General features: G+C 45.7%; 1 long non-coding RNA gene across 1 annotated transcript; it reads left to right on the forward strand.

Annotated features, from left to right (window-relative positions):
• The first annotated feature begins 592 nt into the window (after positions 1 to 592).
• On the forward strand, positions 593 to 6,155 carry LOC123830863. Its single transcript, XR_006787818.1, has 3 exons — positions 593 to 901; positions 1,095 to 1,211; positions 6,045 to 6,155. It is a non-coding gene; the product is annotated as an uncharacterized LOC123830863 (long non-coding RNA).
• Positions 6,156 to 12,876: the final 6,721 nt, after the last annotated feature.

The raw sequence follows: 12,876 nt of genomic DNA on the forward strand, positions 1-12,876 counted from the left end.
CTGGCACCGACTGCCAGCCATGTGAGTGAGTCCTGTGGGATCCCAGCCCAGCGGAGACACAGATGACGGCTGCTCTCACCAGCGTCATGCGGGGCTGAAGAGCCACCACCCCCCTGAGCCCTGTCCACCTGCAGGCTCACGAGAGGCACTAAAATGGTAGTTGTTTTTCATCACTAGTTTCGGGGTAAAATGGTAGCCGGCCTCCAAGATGGCTCCTCCCGATAGTCACACCTGTTCAGAGTTCCTTTGCACAGGGGACCAGGGCTGGTCTGTGTGACTAATCAAATACAACAAAAGGGACACACGTAGGCGGCTCTCTCCCTGGAGCACCCCGCACCTTTCCCCACCCTCCCCCCAGGTGAGTTTCCTTGGCCCCCCCCCTTCTCCTGAGCAGCAGGGTTCTCCTTTGCCTCTGTAACTTGTTTCCTGAGCCCATTTCTTCTACGGCTCACTTCCACCTCTGTGACTTTCTAAATAAACTTCCTTATTGTTTGAAAAAAAAAAAGTGACACAGATGTGTCACTTCCGAGATTAGGTTACTCCTGACTCCAAAAACGTGTTGCTCCTGTCTTGGTTTCTCACAGATCACCCTTCATGTTGTGGGCAGCTCCCCCGGGGAGGAGTCCATACAGATGGCCAACCTGTCACCAGGTTGCTCAGGACTTCCCTGGTGTTGGATTGGAAGGCTCACGTCCCAAAAACTCCCTCAGCCCTGGGCACACCAGGATGGTCAGCCTACACCACATGATGAGGAACGGAGGCCTCTGGACAGCGGTGAGCAAGAAGTTGAGGCCTTCCACCAACAACCACATGAAGAGCCACCTTGGAAGCCAGCCCCCCGGCCCCAGTCAAGCCTTGAGACTACTGAAGCCTCATTAAAGACCCTGAGCCAGAACCCCAGGTAAGCTGACCCCAGATTCCTGACCCCTAGAAACTGGGCGAGATAATACTAGCGTAGTTATTTTAAGCTGCTGGACTGGGGGTAATTTGTTAAACAGCAATAGGTAACTTATACAGGTGGCTTGTTACAGCCTAATGGATAACAGAAACGAGGAACCCTAACAGAGTGGGTTTTTCCGCCCTGTTTTAAACAGCTGCAGTGATCTTCCTGTTTGGGAATTTCTTTGCCTTTCCTGAAAATCAACCTGAGGGAATTTCGCTATCAGAGTTCCTGAAGAGCAGAGCTGGGCAGGGCCCCTGGCTGCTGTGGGGTGAGTTCATTCCAACTCTAATTGTTTTCCAAGCTTTAACAATAAATCTCTGGGGCTCACAAGGCCCTCCCACCTCTCCATTTCCAAATGCTCTGTGAAGCTGCCCTGATTTCCCTGATGGCCAGAAGGGCCTACCTGGGCCACTTAAACAGCCTTCTCTGCTAGAAGGCATCCCCAGCTCTGACATCATGGGTGTCTGGGTACAGTGAGCCATGCGCAAGGTGCAGGGCATGCAGATGGTTTGTGGGGGCCTGGGGGGTCTTGACCTAAAATCTTTTCCAACCAGGCACCTAAGTATGTGAGATTTCACCTTCCAAGTGTGATTAATTCACTTCAGAGGGAAATTTTATTTATTCACCGGCACCTTCTTCTGAATGAGTTCATTGAAGACATTCTTCCCTACCCAGTGTAGCATAAGAGCAGGGGGAACTTAATCCAGGAAAGCACAAGGCAGGCAGGACCTCCTAATGTTGAGTTAGACTGATTCTGTCTACCGTTAGGGCTGTGAGTCTGGACACGTCGAGGTCACCCAGCAAGCTCAAGGGCAGGCTGCAGTGTACATCCAGGCATCCAGAGACCCATGGCAAAGTGGATAAAGCCATAAGCTGGGTGGCTTAAAATTACAGAAATGTATTTTCTCATAGTTCTGGAGGCTAGAAGTCCAAAATTAAGGTGTCAGCAGTGTTGATTCCTGCTAGAGGCTGTGAGGGAGTCTGTCCCAACCCTCTCTCCTGGCTTCTGGTGGTTCGCTGGCAATCTTTGGCATTCCTCAGCTTGTCCATGCATCTCCCCAACTTCAGCCTTCATGTTCATACGGCATTCTCTCTGTGTGCATGTCTCTGAGTGCATGTCTTTTCATGCTAATGACTTCATCTTGATTTGATCATCTGCAAAGACTCCATGGCCAAATAAGTCACATTCATGGGCACTAGGAGTTAGGATTTCAACGTATTTGGAGCAGAACACCATTCGACCCATAACGCACTGCATTAGTAAAAGCAGTTAACAGCCATGAAATTCCAGGCATTTGCCATTATAGCCATTTTTACGTACATTTTTCTAATTCTCACACCATTTCACAATATTACAGCTGTAGAAACTGAGGATCAGAAAGATTACTGGTCTTCTTCTTACTCACAGAGCTAGAAAATATAGGCTCTGGAATCAAATAGCCTGGCTTCACCACTTAACTGGGAGGCCTTGGGCAGGTTTATTAATCTCTCTGTCTCCTCATTTGTAAAGTGAGGATAGTAATACCTCCATCCATGCTGAGTCGTTGCAAGAATTTTAAAAGATAATACATGGAGGCTGGCACCCAGTAATTATTGAACTTATGATAGCTATTGTTGTAAGTAGTGAAGTCAAAATTTAAATCTACACCTCCTCAGTTCTGATACCTTCATTCTTTCCTCTCCAATTTTATATAACTAGGTAGTCAGCTGCTCCTGCACCCATGATCTCACTGAATCTTCACAACACCCCTAGGAGAAAAATATTTCTATTATCTATAAAATATATTTTATAGATAAAGAGCTAAGACACAGAGAGGTAAAGTGACTTGACCAAGGTCATCCAGCAAATAAGCATTCTAATCTAGTTCTGCTGGTTCTAATATTTCTTCTACTATGGTACCTGTCATCCCAATGCAAAGACATGATGTAGTACAACATTTTCTTCTACCACAGTTTGCTGATATCCTCTGGTAGTCACCTGGGATTACGAGTTTAGTCTGTGACCACCCTGAGACTATAGCAGGATTAAAATAAGAAAAAGAGCCAAAGCAGCTAAATCCTCTGTGGGCCTTTCCCGGACCTTCCCCTCATCTTCTCCGCCACAGCTGTGTTTCCACCCACAATTCAGCCCAACAAATATCTAAGCAGAGTGGACAGTGTAAAACAGCCACCCACATGCCTCATCTGCCCCATAGATGAGTTTTGTTTAACCTGCACATGGTTTTTAAGTAGTTGTTAACATATTTTTAAAAGTAAGAAGCTTTGCATAAGAATCTAGATTTTTTTTTTTTTTTTTTTGGCTTGCTTCTTTTCCAAAACCAAAGGCTCTGGCCAAGTGCCTCTGATCCCTGAGTGGAAACTGCCAGCCAAAGTTGAGTAGCGGCTGCCTCCAAGTTGATTATTTTTATACCCAGACTACGTGACTCATTTATCTTCCCTGCCTGACCCCATTAGGAATTTGAGCTTTTAACGAAGGCCAACTGAAACCTCCCCTTTGCCTATCAAATCAAATACCTCTAGCCTTACTCTGGCATTCAAATATCCTCACAGCATGGCTTTTCAGACTTACCACCCATGAAGATACTTCATTTCTCATTTATTTACATCTTCATCCCCAAACAGGTCCCTTCTTTTCCCACACTCATGCATTTGCTAGTGACTTTTTATTTCCTCTATGATGCCTTTCACCCCAACTTGGCCTGGGAACTCTTCCACTCTCATTAATGTCCAGATGAAGGCCTTCTCAGAATCTCCCAAACAGATGGAACCTTCTTTTCATTTGACGGGCCAAAGCACCTTGTTATTTTGAGCTCCTCGTTCTGGACTTTCACAACTGCACACATTTGCATACTATAATTTCTCTTCCTGTAACTCACTTCCTTCCTAGTCAATTGTTCCAAATGAGCCCAGCCTGCCAGCCGTCTCCTCAAGGCCCTAAACCCACGAATGAGAAGCCCCTCTGGACCCTCTAGACCCGCCCAGTCATGAGATCCATACCAACAAGGAGCTTCAGTTAATGCCACGTAGAGCAGAATAATTGCCTGGCTGAGACTTGTACCAATCCCCAACTTTTGTGATAATTGTGAGATATAATAAAAGGGTTGTTGTCTTAAGCCAGTAATTTTAAGGACAGTTTGTTACAAAGCAATAGATAACTAAAACAGTTAGGAAAGTAAAAATGTGTTTAATGTCGTTAATTATTTTCTTCAAGTTTTTTAAATAAAATTAAGTATATACACATATTTATACAAACACACACAATTTAGAGAAGTGACCTAATGTTTATTGAGGTCCTAATTTCTGCCTGGTACTTTCATATGAATAGTTTTTTTGAAGATTTTATTTATTTATTTTTAGAGAGAGGGCAAGGGAGGGAGAAAGAGAGGGAAAGAAACATCACTGTGTGGTTGCCTCTCACGCGCCCCCTACTGGGGACCCAGCCCGCAACCTAGGCATGTGCCCTGACTGGGAATCCAACTGGTGGCCCTTTGGTTCACAGTCCCGCACTCAGTCCACTGAGCTACACCAGCCAGGGCTCCATGATCTTATCTAATATTCAAGACAATCCAGTTTGTGTTATTAATTTTCAAAGCCCAGAGAAGTTAAGTAACTTGCAGTTGATTGTACACCTCTTGAGTGGGGGAAATGGGAACTGAGAACCAAGTCTGGCCTATCCAGCTAGAAAACCCATATTTTTGTCACCATCCCACATCCCCACACCACCTCTCTTGGCTCAGACAGTGGTCTACATTCCACGTAATGTGACATCGTATGTGGTTTTTCATGTTGCCGCAAAGACTTCAAAGCTTCCTTTTAAATGGCACCATATTATTCCCACTATAGTTTACATACCAGCCCCTATTGTTGAGTATTTACATTCCTTCCAAATCTTTTTGCCACTGAGAGGGATTCGGAGAGCTGCATCATGCTGGTGAGAGTAGAAATGAGGGAGTGGTGGGCCATTCTTTGGGTTTCTTGGGCATTACCAGGACTCCCATCTACAGCGCCCCTCCTTCAGCTCCCCGCACACACACCTGGCCTCTCTGCCCTGACTGTCTTAATGCACCTGGTTACACAGTCCCCTGAGGAGAAGGTCAGGTAGCTGGTGGAGCAAAAAGGGGGGAGGCAAAAATTCCCTTTGAACTCATCCTGTTCAGGCCAGATGAATTCATCACCTTTTAACAACTTGATGCAAACCTCATCCCTCTTAAATAGTTTTGACAGCTGGAAAGATTAAGATTACATCAGGACTCTTGTTGGTTTTGAAAAGTTTTAAGTCCTCTTATGTCAAAAGGGCCAAGAAACAGGTTTTTTAATCCTGTTAAGAATTCTACCCTTTATCCTGAGAGCAATGGGTGGCCATTGAGGAGTGATGGCCTGAGCTGGTTTTTTGATCTACCCATAGAAAGAAGACCCTGGTTTGGGAGGCAGAGGGCTTAGTGATTAATGCAATGGAGGGTGGGGGACAGGGAAGACTCCAGCATGACTCCAGGATTGCCCCAGGACATCCCGATGGGTAGGATAAAAGCAAGGAGGCAAGGCAATGACAGGGCAGTAGTTCCCTTTTGGACCAGGTGAGCCAGGGGTGTCTGAGGGCAAGACCTGAGGCAGGTGGACTTCCAGATGCTGTTCCCCAGGATTCCTACTGGCTCGCTAGGGCCTCAGTCCTTGGAGAAAGGGCCACATAGGCCAGACCAGGCAATAGAATTGGAGTGGAGGGTTCTAGAAAGCCACAGCTGGCCCAGCAAGAGAACTGGGGACACTGGGGAAGACCATGAGAATAACCTTGCCCAGTAGACATCTTCCTATCAGTGGCCAAGAGAGAAATTTCCTCTGATATCATCTGGGAACAATGCTAGCAAACTTAGTCCTTAACTTGCTCTATCTCTGTCACCAAAAGTAACTTCCCAGAGCCTCTCTGAAGGTGCATTTAAAAAAAATTTGTTTTCCTTTTATTGATTCTAGAGAGAGGGGAAGGAAGGGAGAAAGAGAGGGAGAGAAACATTGACATGAGAAAGATCAATTGGCTGCCTCCTGCACACGCCCAGACCAGGGCCTGGGCCCTGACCAGCAACTGAACCAGTGACCTTTTGGTTTTCAGGATGACGCCCAATCAACTGAGTCATACCAACCAGAGTTGGGGGTGCATTTTTTTGTTCTTTTGTTATCTTTCCTTGCCTCTTACTTTCCTACCTGTATTTTTCCTTTTGCCTCCTATATCAACCTTTAGTTGAGATGATGTACATAAAAATAAATGTATAAAACACTAAGCATTCGTATTATCTTTCAAAACACATCTAGTGTCCACCAAATCTTCAGAGGGGCCTCAAGTGTCATGGGTGGAGCCAGATGAGGCAAAGTAGGCAGGTCAGGGAGAAGAGCCTAAATGGACAGGGGACTCCGGGACAGGGTTTGGAGTGAGCTGAACTGAAAGTACCTCATAATGAGGATATTAAAGTCTACCTGCATACATGGAGTTGCTTCCATAGAGGCTAGTCAGGCAAGACAAGATGCCAGGTCATTTTTTTTTTAAAGATTTTATTTATTTTTAGAGAGAGGGGAGGGAGAAATATAGGGAGAGAAACATCAATGTGTTGTTGCTTCTTGCATGACCCCTGAAGGGGACCAGGCCCACCACCCAGGCACATGCCCTGACTGGGAATAAACGAGAGACCCTTTGGTTCACAGGCCTGCACTCAGTCCACTGAGCCACACCAGCCAGGGCAACCAGGTCATTTTTATCCAAATGTCAAATTCAGGGGTTGAGAGATTCTTCAGCCTCACATTTTCCACAAGAAGAAATTAGGTTCCTGTTTGTGTCGGACATCCTGGGTAATGTAAGGGGCTCAGGGACCTGGAAACTGAGTTGGGGCATGGTGACAAAAATCTGGGAGCAACTGTAGATTTACTGCAGTTTGGAGGGTTGGGTGTGGAGGAGGAGTAGGTTGGGAGCTGAGCTTCTTTGCCATGGACTTGAGGGTAGAGGGAAGGGAGAGGCACAGCATCACTAAGAACCTTTAATCAACTGTGCCATTTTACTGAGAACTTACAAGTTGAGTTATTCTGCATTGAGCTGCAATTAGTAGCAGGTTCAATGCACAATTTATAATTGTACCTTACTGATTTGCATACATTTGCAGTTGTTTACAAGTACATGACATACTTTTTGTTTCTCTATGGCCCACAGAGGCCCCAAAGGAGATTTGCCAGCAACAAGGAAGGAAGCCCCAGGCAGCCAGCCCCACAAAACTTTCCCAAGTTTCTATCCTCTTAGCATTCCTCAGGCTGGGCTTTCCTTTGCAGGGAGAAGTCTGCCTCAGGCTAGGGAGGGGTTGGGGGTGGGGCAGACCCCAGAATCACCATCTAGGATTAATTCCAAGCAGGAGGTTGGGCTGAGTCATCAAAATGCTTTCTTCTGTGTAATCACTTGGCTGCAGGCTAATCGATGGTTATTTGAGGATACTCCTGATCCCTCCTTCAAACACCAGACTTCGAAGTAAGTCAGTAAATCCAGTCCCATTTGGGCTGAGGGGGCCAGTGACTCCCCAGCTCAAAAGACTGAATGGATAGCAGTTAGCACTGAGCTCCTCAGGAAGAGCTGTAGAGTCACCAGGTAAATGGATTACTTTGTAGTAGCTTTTTTGATCCAGCCCTTTGCAGCTCACTGACAGTTCAGCATGAATAAAAACTATATAACCAGCCCTGGCTGGAGTGGCTCACTGGATTGAGTGCTGGCCTGCAAACCAAACGGTCACTGGTTTGATTACCAGTCAGGGCATATGCCTGGTTTGAGGGCCAGGTCCCCCAGTGGGGATGTTTCTCTCCCCCCTTTCTCCCTCCCTCCCCTCTCTCTAAAAATAAATAAATAAAGTGTTACAAAATAGTATATAACCAGAAAATCTGAGAGAAAATATCAAAATACCAAGCGATTTCATTATTAGTAATTGCTAATACAAAGCATGAAACTTTTTTTCTTAATGGTCAATAAATATTTAGTGATTGTCTACCATGGGGCAGGCACTCAGCCAGCCGGCACTGAAGACCCAGCAATGAATGATGGGCAGGGTAGGACAGGACAGATGAAAGGAGTGGTCACTCAAACACCCATATAACTATAATTCATGGCACATGTCTTAGTACTAACATTAATACTACCAATAATACCTAACATTAACTTGGTTGACTGTTTGCCGAGAGCTGAGCTGCACAGTCTTCAGTTCATCCCCTCATTTAGTCCTTACAGCTCCACAGGACAGATGTGTTTATCATTCCCACTTTACAGATGAAAACATCTGAGGTCCAAAGAAGTTAAATGACTTGCTAGGAAAAGGCTGTGATTTTGAACCAAGTCCATGCTCCAGGAAGCATGCACTTGACCATGAAGGAAAGAGAAGGGTGAAAATAAGGACTTGCCTTCAGCATGGGGAAGATCTCTCTGTGCTCCCTATGCCCTGACCCTTTCCTTGCTTTTTTTAGCCCAATTAGTATGACAATACCACTGACCTACTGACCTGGTAACTAGGACTGGAATGGCTCTGAGTCAGAGCAGAAGATGCCAGACAATTTCAAATCTACCTGCTGGGTCATTAAGAAGGATTAGGAATGGAGTGAGGGTCAGGGACAAGATCATCCTGCCTTGCCAACCTAATTAACCCCCTGCAGTCTGTGCTAATTTGATCGAGTCAGAAGGTTTTGCTTTGTGCAAGAGTCATCTGACTGATTCCCAAAGAGGCAACCAGGGATAGGATTACGTTAATAAATTTACTACAGAGCTGAACCAGTTTCACAGCCAAGTTAGTATGCTGAGGTTCATGTGCCTGGACAAGCCTGACTCCCAGCAATCCAACTCATAGGAGGCCAAAGTATATACCCAGTATATACCAGATACCCATTAATTCATTAATTCAGAACACCAGCGGTTCGGCCTTCAGTAACTGGAATGCTCTTCTGTCAACTGGGGCCCCCTCTTCCAAATATCAGCAATCCTGGGGAGCCAAATGAGTCATCAGTTGGCTGGTGGGTGAGTGTTTCGCCTGTGTTCGGGGAGGCAGATTTCACCCAAGGCAGGGTGGGGCTTCCTGAGTCATCTCTGCCTCATAGCAGGGCACATCTGTGTGAGCTCTTCATGTTTCTCCCTCCTGGACACTGGTGGGTACTAAGTGCCAACTTCTGGCCTCTTGGCTTTGCCCAACTTTTTTTCTCCTTCCTCTTTCTAGTCTCCATCCTTATCCCTCATTCTTATTTCGTGTGTTCTCCATACAATACAATTGATTAGGCTGATCATCCCGTTGCCATCATATTTTAGCCCTGGATCCCTGAGATGAAGTCAAGGAAGTCACCTTGGGTAGGTTGGTTTTTCCCAAGCTCTTCTTTTATTTATGGTATTTTTGTTTGTTTATTCTCAGATACATTAGGTCAAACCATATGAAATTTCAATTTTGGTAGGTCAAAAACAGTCAAATAGCAGCAACTTCATGTGGTTCAACTAACAGCAGACTAGATCCACTAGGGGGGTGGGCTTAATAAGTCCAGTGCTCTTTTGCAAGCCTTGGTGGTAGGTGTATACAGGAAGGATCATATATGGCAGCCTTTCTACCTCTTTCTAGAAATGAGCCCTTCTGAGTAGACTTATTCCTGTTGCTGTCTATTCATCCTTCAGCAAGGGCCTAAAGTCAGGGGTGGGCAAAGAAGGTACTTGAGGTTGAGGGAGAAGGTTGAATTATTTGTTATGTATGACAGAGTATGTGTTCTGAAGCCAGTTAGGAACAATTTTAAGGAACACTTTTAGATAGTCCATTGTTTGTGCATTACTATTAACGTGGAAAATTAAGGACCAATGGAGACATTTCACATTTACAAACATCACTCAAACACCTGTGTGACGTAGTCTGTATGCCCAACACCATCCCCACCTGCAAGGGTTTTCAATGTGCTACAAGTGTATGTATGCCTGTGTGACTGCTTCTAGCTACCATCTTACCATATGGTAAATTCTGTGAGGGTAGGGCCTATGTCTGATTTACTAATTCTTAACTCCTGTCATAGGGCCTGGCATATGGCAGGTGCTCATTAAATAAATGTTTTATATTAAAGAATGAGTGAATGAATGAATGAAAAGGTTGAACACATCATGGAAAAACCAGGAAGGCATTAATATGATGTCAGATGAAAGGTCTCTGGGCCTTCAAAGGTCAGGAACCAGCCCGCTTGTAGAAGTCAGCAGAGGACCCCCCAGGAGGTGACCTGTAACTAGTTGCTCTCCAATTGGAAAAGGTTGGTGGAACAGCTCAGGCAGTAGCAGAGTCTGCCTCACAGCTGTGAGGGAGGAAGCCACAAGTGAAAAGAAGCCACAAATGCAAAGTTGCTCCTCATTTCCTGGCAAGCTCTTTGGTCAGCCTGAGCTGCATTCCTTTGAGCTGAGCATGTGTGGAATTTCCAGCCTAGGTAGCAGAATGGAACTTGGAACAAATAGCTCAGCAAAACAGAACCCAGGGACAATGGGGCTGGGCCCTCTAGATGCCTTTTGCCAGCTACAGCACCCAGATAGATATTTCCATATTCAGACAGCATCAGAATCCTTAGAAGACGTGCTGAAATACTTGGGAATGGTCCGAGTCCTCGCCACTATACAACTTTCCATCTAGCAAGAACAAGTAAAGGTCTGTTTTGCTTTAAAGATGCTGAAGGTCCAAACATTAGAAGGCAGAGGGGAAGATACCTTCATCAAAAGAGAGCTGGAGGATACTTCAATGGCAGAATGATGAGAAGTGGATGGTGACAGCAAGATTTGGGGCTCTGTAACTGTTCTGGAAGAGTGTAGCTGGGGAGATTTAAGAACAACTGGTGAGAATATATGCTGTCAGTTTCAGGGCAGGGGATTCAAAAAGGAAGGACTCAGTTTCATGGAGGACAAACTTAACTACAGACAATCACAACCACCACAGACACTGGTCTCTTTACTGGACTGACCTGAATTTCTTACACCTGATCAAGCTCTGGGACAGTGCCATCAATCCCCCTGAAAAACGTAATGGGGAATTCTGCTGTAACTACCTTCAACTACTCTTCCTTCTCTGCATTTTCCCAAGTCAATAATTCCTTCAAGACACTGATATATTGATGGGAACCTAAGAAAGGGAGGACTGAATTTTAGTTATTCATATCTAGATCTTCTCTTTTAAAATTAAGAGGGAGTTGAAGGCAGGAATGATAAATTACTCAACCTAGAACAAGGTATGCTGCCCTAACTATAGCTAAATAGGTGCTCTTTGTAGATAAAGAACAGACAAGGAAGGGAGGGAGGGAGGTGGAAAGAAAGAAAAACGGAGAAAAAGAAAGGGAGGGAGGGAGGGTGAGGGAGACAAAAATAAAGAAAAAGCACTTCGGCCACAGGTGTTAAGGGAGGTGGAGGTGTGGGGCAGTACTGAACTTGGCCTCCATCACAGAAGATGAGTGGTGTCACAGAAGGAAGTCACCCAGGGGCCCATCCTGGGTAGTTGTAGTTAGGGGCAGTTTATGTTTGGGGAATAATACGTAAACTTGTTGTTGGCTAAGGCTAGGTCCTTGGTTTACTTAACATATTCTGGATTTAATTCTGAATATAGTGGAGGGGGTGGCGACAACCTTTAATGGAGAACTGTAAAGGAAAAAGCAAAGAAATAGCTCCATTGGCTGCCTGTGCTCTATCTATCCCATGAGGCTACTAACATACGTGTCTGAGTCATTTCCTCAGTGGTTGTGACAGCTCTCTCCTCTGTCCTTAGGAGGAAGTGGAAAGTTTAATACATTACAGGACACCACCTTTTACATGTACAAGGATTCATTTCATTCTCAAGGCTCAGAGAGTGCTTGAATGGTAACACCAGATTTGCATCGGCATTTTTTTTTAATTTATTTTTAGAGAGGGAAGGGAGGGAGGGAGAGAGAGAGAGAGAGAGAGAGAGAGAGAGAGAAAGACATCAATGTGCGGTTGCTGGGGGTTATGGCCTGCAACCCAGGCATGTACCCTGGCTGGGAATCAAACCTGGGACACTTTGGTTCCCAGCCTGTGCTCAATCCGCTGAGCTACACCAGCCAGGGCTGCATAGGCATTTTTGTCGCTATTGCTACGATTTGCCATTCCCCTCCTTTTAACAGGGATAAAAGCTAAGGATAAATTGCAGTCATCTGCCTGAATCCAGACTCCAGGCAGGGCAGAGCAGAGGACACTGTTTAAAATGTATTAAAAAATCACTTAATTAAGCACTCTACTAGGTAGCTAACAGGTGTACTTTCCTCACATACAAACGCTAACGATTCCTAGATGAGGACCTTGAGAATCAGATTTATTTAGTCTTAGCTTAATAGACATATCTCGTAGACGGTGAAGTTCAGGCAAAAGCCAATCCCCTTCTATCTACCCACTGGTTTATTAAAGATATTTAAACTAGACCTAAACTTCAAGCCTTTCATAATAATCCCGTAAAATGAAAATAATTGCCAGGCCAGAGAGGGTGGAAGTACAGAGGACAGCAGGGGAGTGGTATCATTTTTAACATAGATACTTAAACACAGTGCCTTTCCGTTCCGATAAAGTTCAGACGGCAAGGCCACAGTTCACTCTAGGCGAACAGGCACACGTGTACCCTACGCATGCGCCCAGATCCGATTCACCCGCCCCTTCTACCAGACCTCTCCTACCCAGTCACCAGACGGTCCTCTAAATGCCCACCCTCAAGGCTAAACCCGGTCCCACGATTGGCGAAATCGTCATATTCGTCACTTATTTAGCATACATTCTCTTCCCACCCCTACTCCCCGGCCCCGCCCCGTTTGTGACCGGGATTGTCGCCTAAGCGCTTCGTCTTGGAACTTGATTGGCTTCTTTTCCAGCCCCGCCTCCGCTTCCTCCCACCGCCCGCCCCGCCGCGCTCCCACAGCGGCGGGCGGATCTT

Source organism: Phyllostomus hastatus, unplaced genomic scaffold, assembly GCF_019186645.2.
Source record: "Phyllostomus hastatus isolate PE091 unplaced genomic scaffold, TTU_PhHast_1.1 phas_scaffold_129, whole genome shotgun sequence".
NCBI lineage: Eukaryota > Metazoa > Chordata > Mammalia > Chiroptera > Phyllostomidae > Phyllostomus > Phyllostomus hastatus.